Source organism: Gymnoscopelus braueri, assembly GCF_963280865.1.
Source record: "Gymnoscopelus braueri genome assembly, chromosome: 8".
Lineage (NCBI taxonomy): Eukaryota > Metazoa > Chordata > Actinopteri > Myctophiformes > Myctophidae > Gymnoscopelus > Gymnoscopelus braueri.
This window is the reverse complement of record NC_137609.1, coordinates 47,149,640-47,159,277: the sequence shown is the minus strand read 5'-3', so window position 1 is coordinate 47,159,277 and position 9,638 is coordinate 47,149,640. Positions and strand designations below refer to the sequence as shown.

Genomic DNA, 9,638 nt, shown 5'->3' with positions numbered 1-9,638 from the left:
CTGAGCAAGACTCTTAACCCCATAATTGCTCACAGGCCCTCATTGGAAACAAGACCGTAAGGACTTTCATGAACGGACCTGTTAAAGGAATTATCCTTATCCTTATCAGTGCACATTGATGCTAACCTGACACCGTCAAATGGAAGAAAGCTTGCGACACACATTTTGTTTCACAGCGTACTTGCATCTGAGACTCCGGGCGCAGAATCAATGACAGACGGAGTTTCATTTTTTCAAGCTACTAGGCAGGTGATTGGATGATCCCGCCCCTAGCAGCCGCTGATTGGTTCGTATGCGCAGCGGTTCGGGCAGCTTTACTCTGTGAGCAATCCCAGACCCTCCTTCCTGAAACCAAATGCAATGCAATGCATGAGATTTCCGGAGGGAGGGGGTGTTTACCAGGCTACATTGATGCTGCACAGGTCTGATCACGTCTCATAGAAATTTAGGATACAACATATACCAACATACCATGTTACATGATAAATATTTGTCAAAACAATATTCATACTGTATGGTATATTCAGACTGTGACACAGTAAGAACAAAACAAGTTATTTCGTAGCATAAATATTGTTAATATGAATCATTGTATGGAGAAGAAAAATAATGGAATGCATGTTGCAGACAGTTCAGAGTTTGGTTATTGTACCAGAATGTTCTGGGAAACAGGAAAACAGTTCTGTATAAGATTGATGTAAAGGATGAATTGCACTGGTTCAGACTGACCTAAAATGGTGTAACTGATCATAAGATTTCATATTATGTGCCAAGAGGTAGGGCCATAAGAAAGTATAAAAATTGACCCCCAATCCTATTTGTATCAGTCCTGGCTGCAGACATGGCCGTTTATCTGTGGACTCCAGGATTGGGATCCTAAATAAACTCAAACTTAAACATACAGCCTGTGCCTTCCTCTTTTATTACTTGTTCTGTGTTCTTTTCTTCGCTATTCTCTTCCTGTAACTGCAAACATTGAGATCCCACCCACTCTTTTATATTTGTAATCGTGTAATGTGACTATAAAGGTGATTCTGATTCCTGCCTCCAGGCAAATGCAGTAATTAAGACATCAAAGCTCATGTTTAATCCAATAAACCATCAGACTTAAAGTATAATTATACATCTTGCACAGCACTGTGAACTACCGTGTGTGTGTGTGTGTGTGTGTGTGTGTGTGCGTGCACTATGGTGCTTTTTGCATAGGCAGAATTAGCTATCATATCACACTCTAATAATGTAATACAGCTTATTAGTGATAATTTAGCTATTCCCATGATTGTAATAAGGGTTAGGGTGTCATAATTCATTAAATCAGTAAATTCAGTAAAATAATCAAAATAGTGCCTTTTATGGGCATGTAATAAAATTAAACCATAATATTAAAACTGTAAAATTCTAGGAAAGCAAAATGCTATACCATATCTAATGTACTGTATATGGTTTATACCTCGAGTCTGACAAACACCCTAGGACGGTAATTTTGGGGGTTTTTTTTGGTAATATTTGATCCTCCCAGTAATAGTCCATGAGCCAGACAACATTTCATTAACAAATGAGTGGGCAAAACCATACCTATATTAAATTGTTTATAGGGTCAATATAAGTAAATTAAAATATGATAACCTTTCCACAGGAGCAGCTTTTTCATATTTATTAAACATTTTGTTATTTTCACCATACAAACATGATTGGTGAATGAAATAAAAAAAAAATATTTTTCTGAAATTGTATATTTAAATATGCAAATTAGGCATTATATAGGAAGATATGCCCGAATTTGCATAACTTTCCAGAATCAACATTGGGCCATTGGACAGTCAACATTCTTATTACATTTTGTAAAAAATTTAGAGTCAAAGGTTTTTAACAAGGGAACATTCAATATCTATATGTATCACTCCATAAATACGAAAATACTGTGAGCAGGCATAACATTTTTGTTTTGTTTTACCTTTCTATACACCTCAAGTCAAATGTAACAAATGAGTTTGTTTTATATGACAGAAAGTTTGACCAAATGATCAGATGTCAGATGAGTTAGTTAGGTGGAAATGTACATGGAAAGTGGGGACCCAGAAGGCAGAGGGAGGCTGTTGTATTGGTGAACATTTCAGTTTTACTTTTCAAAACAATATAGACAGATACAACGGAGGAGTGTATGACAAGGCCAAGGGAGGGATATGGCAGGGATTCAGGGCTCAAGGTTCAGGGGTCCTGGGACACATCAGGGGCCAGGCACAGCAAATTCAGTCAAGTGAAGTCAGTCAAGTCTGCCTCTGTGATAATCAGGTCCTCTTTTTTCTATAGACATTAGGAACATGTTGGTTCTCAGCACATACTTTCAAATTGGCGATATTTGCAAGACAAATTTTCTAATCATTCGATTTGTGTGCAAAATCTTGCATAAAAAGCCATTTAAGCATATATGCAAGTATTTAATACGTAAAATAACTTTTCCAATCAAAAACCAAATTCCAAACCAAAGTCCTCATACTTGAATTATGCATAAAAGTGTGCTCATAGGTCTCTACACAATAATGGCTCAACAGTTGATCATATATTTGTTGTTACAATTTGCGTGTGATAATTTAGGGGTCCACATATTCAATGCATGATAACTACCACTAAGCTACTAGTCTGCAATGGTTATCATGCCAAACTGTGAAGTAGATATGTACAACAAGTTTAAAAAATTAATAAAATCACACCTAGCCTTGCCCACCCATTTGATAACCATGGCTCAATTTTACGGCCCTGGCTCATGTATAACATTAACATAATAGTGTTTCTGACTATCTCTAGAGTTACAACCACATGTTACCACTCAAATTAAAGCTTAGAATGGTGAGCAGTTTTCTATAGCCATTAGGAACATGTTGGTTGTCAGCACACACTTTCAAAATTGGGATTTACTAGCCTTATTTTTTAAATTATTATCTTTGTGTGCGAAATCTTGCATTAAAAGGCCATTTAAGCATATATGGAAGTTTTGAAGTAAAATAACCATTCCAATCAATTCCCCATACTTGAATTATGCAGAAAGTGGGTTCATAGGTCTCTACACAAAATAAGGTTCAAAAGTTGTTACAATTTGCATGTGACAATATAGCATGTGACATAATCAATGCATGATAACTACCACTAAGCTGCTACTCTGCATTGGTTATCATGCCAAACTGTAAACTTGTCACGGTCCGCTCCTCGGGCCGTGGACGTGACCTTATTATGTGGACCTTGAATGCCCTTATATGGTGTTGGACTCTTAAGGGCTGTTCTTTAGGCCTGTTTAGGCTGTTTGTTATGTTCTGCATTTGTCTGTATTGTAGCTCTGTTGCCTTTGCCTTGGTTTTCCGTACTCTTGTTTTGTAGTAGTGTTTCCTGTCTGCCTTGTTTACTGTTTCCTGTCTTGTCTCACCTCCCTGTAATCATTGTAAACCTAGTCACCTGTGCTCGTTGCCTGTTAGCCTATCCTGTGTTGATTGTCTGTTGTGTTCACCTGCGTCCTGTTAAACCCCTGTCTATTTAAGTCCTGTGTTTGCTTCAGTTCCCTGTTGGTTCGTTGATTGTAGTCAGTGTGAGTTTATGCCAGTCTTTGTCTCCTCACTTATTGTTGCCTTGTATCTAATTCCCCTAGCTTTCCCAGTGTAGTTTTCCCGAAATCTTTATTGTCTCTTTCTTGTTCTGACTGATTACCCGGTTACTGACTTTGCCTGTACCTAGACGTTGATTGTTGCCTACTCCATTGTGTCGGTGTTAATAAACACTTTAACTTGAACTACGCTGCCTCTGCCTCTCATCTTGCGCTTGGGTCCTACACTTCTCTGCCTCGCACCGTGACAGAACGAACCAACCACAATGGACCCAGCAGATGATGCAGAGGTGGATGATTTCACCAAGGCACTTCAATCAATAATCTCCATCATGGACATTTGCCATGATCCCTCCATCGGTGCCGAACGTAAGATTGAGGGTCTGAAGCAGGCCCTCCGAGTGGCATATTCTAGGCCAGAGCTAGCAGATAAATTTGAGGGGACAATTAAGGGAATGTGGGCCGCTTTGTCCAATGCGCCTGCAAGCCTACGGGCTGCTAGCATTCAGCCTGCTTCTCCACCTGTTCTCCAGCCTGCTAGTCATTGTCCTGCTTGTCCTCAGCCTGCTTCCCAGCCTGCTCTCAAGCCTGCTCACCAGCCTGCACCCCACTCGATCAATCTTGGGTATGTAGGCCTCCGGCCTGTGTGCTCCGCACTTGCCCCTGTTGACTCCGCGTTCCCCGAGCCACCCTATGGTGAGACTGTGTCAGCCCTAGACCTTTGGGCTGGGTCTCGCTTGGCCATCGTCAAGGGGAACCGGGCGAGGGGGCGTCATCGCCATCGACACCGCCAACGCTCCCAGCTGCCCAGCATCCTGGAGCCTACGCTGCCCAGCTCTCCGCTGCCCAGCCCTTCGCTGCCCAGCACCCCGCTGCCCAGCACTCCGCTGCCCGGCGTCCCGGAGCCAGTGCTGCCCAGCATCCAGGAGCCTCCGCTGCTCAGCACGCCGCAGCTCAGCTCTCCGCTGCCCAGCCCTCCGCTGCCCAGCCCTCCGCTGCCCAGCACTCCGCTGCCCAGCACTCCGCTGCCCAGCTCTCCGCTGCCCAGCTCTCCGCTGCCTAGCTCTCCGCTGCCCAGCACTCCGCTGCCCAGCTCTCCGCTGCCCAGCACTCCGCTGCCCAGCTCTCCGCTGCCCAGCTCTCCGCTGCCCAGCTCTCCGCTGCCCTGCACTCCGCTGCTCAGCTCTCCTCTGCTCAGCTCTCCGCTGCCCAGCACCTACGAGGCACCACCGCCCGGCGACCGGCGTGCACCACCGCCCGGCGACCGGCGTGCACCACCGCCCGGCGACTGGCGTGCACCACCGCCCGGAGACCGGCGTGCCCCACCACCCGGAGACCGGCGTGCACCACCGCCCAGCAACCAGCATGCACCGTTATCCTGCGATGGTGAGGCTCCACTGCTGACCTGCGACGGTGAACCTCCTCTTCTGTGCAACGCCGCTGATGCCCTACCTGAACCATGGTCGGCCGTCCTTGCCGACACCTGGCCCGTCCTGACTGAATTCTCACCACCTGACGTTCCGTCTGAATTCGCGTCTGCCGACGTTCCGTATGAATTCTCGTCAGCTGATGTCCCGTCTGAATTCACGTCGACTGATGTCCTGCCCGGTGCCTTGTCGGCCGTCCCCGCCGACATGCCACCTGTCCTGCCTGGCGTCTTGCCGATCATCCCCGCTGACGCCATGTCTGTCCTACCCAAACCTACTGTGGCTGTACCTGCTGACGACCTGCCAGAGCCCTCGCCAGCCGTCTACGTCAACGACCTGCCTGTGCCCTCTGCGCCCTCGTCACCCGACGATCTGCCAGAGCCCTCGCCAGCCGTCTACGTCAACGACCAGCGTGAGCCCTCTGCGCCCTCGTCAGCTGTCCACACCAACGTCCAGTCTGTGTCCTCGTTGGCTGTCCCTGACGACGATCCTCCAGTGTCCTCTTCTGCTGTCCCCGCCGACGTCCCACCTGAGTCCTTGTCGGCTGTCCCTGTCGACGGTCCTCCGATGGACTCGTCTGCTGTCCCCGCCGACGTCCCACCTGAGTCCTCGCCGGCTGTCCCCGCCAACGTCCCATCATCCCCACCTGAGTCCTTGTCGGTTGTCCCCGCCGACTTCCCCCCTGAACCCTTGTCAGCCATCTCCGATGAACTGTCGTTGTTCTTGGTGCCCTTGTCAGCCTTCCCTCCTGACAACTCTTGCAAACTGTCCTCTGTTGTCACTGCCGAGGCTGACCTAGCACTCATGCTGCCGGACCCCGAGCCTGACCTTCAGCTGTCAGAGCCCGGGCTTGCACTACAGCAGCAGGACCTCGGGCCTGCACTCCAGCCGCTGGCCCCTAGGGTGGCTCTCCAGTTGCCAGACCCTGGGCTTGCACTCCAGCCGCTGGACCCCGAGACGGCACTTCAGCCACTTGGTCCCGGTTCTCCTCAGGTGCCCCAGTCTCAGTGTCCTCTGTCTACCTTCCCCAGACCTAACATAGTTGGTAGTCCCATTCCCAGCCCTGTCCATAGTTCTGTCCCTTTCGTACCTAGCCCTCCTGTTTCCCAGCGTAGCCCCCCTTTTCTCCAGTCTCCTAGACTCCCTAAGTTCCACTCTGGAACACCCCGCCCTTTGGTCAGTGGTGTAGTTGGTCCCCCCATCTGCCCGTTAGCTGCTCTCCCCATCTGTTTGTCTGCGTGTCTTTCTTCCTGTATGTCTGCTAGTCTGTCTGCTACGCTGCTCGTCCGTCTGTCTAGTCCCCCGTCCAACAGTTTCCCTTTCGACCCTTTTACCCGCCTGCTGTGTCAAGCCTCATGTTTGTCCGCCTGCATGGCTGTTTGTCAGTTGATCTGTCTGTCTCTCTGTCTTTCTCAACTTCTCCCTTTCTGCTTGTCTGTGTGTCTGCCCTCCTGTCTTTCTATGTGAGTGTATGACTGTGCGTTTCCACTGTCTCTCTGTCTGTCAGTGTTTTTTTCTTGTTTCTCTGTCTGTTTATCGGCATTACAGCTAGCTGCCTGCCCGTCGGCTAGTCTGTGTGATGTCTCTTTGTCCGGTTGTTGCCTGTCTGTCTTTTCCCTTTTGCCCAGTTCAGTGTTTTTTGCCCTTCCCTAACCCGGTACCGTCCTGCCCTGTACCGTTCAGCTGGCCCTGTGTTTTTGCACTGCCCCTGCCAGTTTTGTTTTGTTTCCTTGCCCTTTTTCGGCCCTCGCTTCCCTGCCTCTGGCTCCCTCCTTCTGGCCCCCACCACCCACCTTTGTTTGGTAGTCATGTGGGACGTCTGGGATCCGTCCCTTGGAGGGGGGGTACTGTCACGGTCCGCTCCTCGGGCCGTGGACGTGACCTTATTATGTGGACCTTGAATGCCCTTATATGGTGTTGGACTCTTAAGGGCTGTTCTTTAGGCCTGTTTAGGCTGTTTGTTATGTTCTGCATTTGTCTGTATTGTAGCTCTGTTGCCTTTGCCTTGGTTTTCCGTACTCTTGTTTTGTAGTAGTGTTTCCTGTCTGCCTTGTTTACTGTTTCCTGTCTTGTCTCACCTCCCTGCGTCCTGTTAAACCCCTGTCTATTTAAGTCCTGTGTTTGCTTCAGTTCCCTGTTGGTTCGTTGATTGTAGTCAGTGTGAGTTTGCCAGTCTTTGTCTCCTCACTTATTGTTGCCTTGTATCTAATTCCCCTAGCTTTCCCAGTGTAGTTTTCCCGAAATCTTTATTGTCTCTTTCTTGTTCTGACTGATTACCCGGTTACTGACTTTGCCTGTACCTAGACGTTGATTGTTGCCTACTCCATTGTGTCGGTGTTAATAAACACTTTAACTTGAACTACGCTGCCTCTGCCTCTCATCTTGCGCTTGGGTCCTACACTTCTCTGCCTCGCACCGTGACACGGTGCGAGGCAGGGAGGTGTAGGACCCAAGTGCAAGATGAGAGGCAGAGGCAGCGCAGCTCAAATTAGAGTGTTTATAAAGAACACCAAACAAGAGGAGTAGGCAGCAATCCAAGGCAAAGTCAGTAACCGGGTAATCAGTCAGAACAAGAAAGAGACAATAAAGATTTCGGGAAAACTACACTGGGAAAGCTAGGGGAATTAGATACAAGGCAACAATAAGTGAGGAGACAAAGACTGGCATAAACTCACACTGACTACAATCAACGAACCAACAGGGAACTGAAGCAAACACAGGACTTAAATAGACAGGGGTTTAACAGGACGCAGGTGAACACAACAGACAATCAACACAGGATAGGCTAACAGGCAACGAGCACAGGTGACTAGGTTTACAATGATTACAGGGAGGTGAGACAAGACAGGAAACAGTAAACAAGGCAGACAGGAAACACTACTACAAAACAAGAGTACGGAAAACCAAGGCAAAGGCAACAGAGCTACAATACAGACAAATGCAGAACATAACAAACAGCCTAAACAGGCCTAAAGAACAGCCCTTAAGAGTCCAACACCATATAAGGGCATTCAAGGTCCACATAATAAGGTCACGTCCACGGCCCGAGGAGCGGACCGTGACAAAACTAGAGATGTACAACTAGTCAAAAAAATCAAACCTGGATTTGCCCAACCATTTGATAAACATGGCTCAATTTTGGGGCTCTGGCTCATGGACTATAAGCTCATTTGTAGTGGAAAGTTTTTTCACTTTTTCTTTTCCAGCGTGGACACGCTGGTGTGCCTTCAGATTACTTGATGTCCACAAATTCTTGTCACAATGTTTACACTGGAAAGACTTTTCTCCAGCGTGGATAAGCTTGTGTGTCTCCAGAGTACTTGACAGACTGAAACTCTTATCACAATATTTACAATGGAAAGGTTTTTCTCCAGTGTGGACACGCTGGTGTCTGTTCAGGTGAGACGACTGACTGAAACCCTTGTCACAATGTTTACAGTGGAAAGGTGTTTCTCCAGTGTGGACACGCTGGTGTACATTCAGGACATATGACTGACTGAAACTCTTATCACAATATTTACAATGGAAAGGTTTTTCTCCAGTGTGGACACTCTGGTGTGTCTTCAGACTAGCTGACCGATTGAAACTCTTGTCACACTGTTTACAGTGGAAAGGTCGTTCTCCAGTGTGGATAAGCTGGTGTCTCTTCAGGTTGTCTGACAAACTAAAACTCTTGTCACAATGTTTACAGTGGAAAGGTGTTTCTCCAGTGTGGACACGCTGGTGTGTGTTCAGGTGAGACGACTGACTGAAACTCTTGTCACAATATTTACAGTGGAAAGGTGTTTCTCCAGTGTGGACACGCTGGTGTGTCTTCAGGTTGGCTGACAGACTGAAACTCTTGTCACAATGTTTACAGTGGAAAGGTTTTTCTCCAGTGTGGACACGCTGGTGTGTGTTCAGGTGAGACGACAGACTGAAACTCTTGTCACACAGTTTACACTGGAAAGGTTTTTCTCCAGTGTGGACACCTCCACTGGTCTCCCCCCAATCATCACTGTCTTCAGTGACTTCAGTGTCAGATTCAACTTCAGAACAGTGTGAAGAGATGTCTTCATCAGCTTCACTTTTCACTGCTAGTAATGTCAGCAATGACCCATCAGGCTCCTCTGGTCTTTGAAGTAGCTCCTCCTGTTCCTCTTTAATGTATGGAGGCTCTGGTTCCTCCTGGTGCAGACTGGGGCAGACTGGGGCTCCTCTCCTGTCTAGGAGCAGAAAAATAACATGACAGTGAATACTGGATTCTTAAAGGATCTACACCATGAATAAAAAAATTAATAATATTTAATATCATATTGTTTATGTCCCTCAAACGTTTTTCGAAAGGTTTGAGCCTAAATCAAGCCTCAGATATACTCATTCCAACTAACTTCTCTCTGGCTTATAAAGCACTTTCACCTGCAATACCACATTGTCCTGTTTGGCACGGGGCGCTATTGAGCCAGTTTGTATGCATTAGAGATGCGCGGATCGCGGTCCTAGCCGCGGTTGCCGCAGTTAACCGCAGTTTGGGTGGATTTGGGTCAATCAAATATAATTATGAATTAATATTGGATAAACCGCAGGTGAAATAATGCGGGAATTAAATTAATGATATCAATCTGCCTATAATAGCTTTT

General features: G+C 47.1%; 1 protein-coding gene across 1 annotated transcript in view; it reads left to right on the top strand.

The window, feature by feature from the left end:
- The window catches only part of gemin5 (gem (nuclear organelle) associated protein 5), an 851,612-nt gene that overhangs the window by 287,641 nt on the left and 554,333 nt on the right, over positions 1 to 9,638 (top strand). The gene's annotated exons all lie outside the window — the stretch shown is intronic.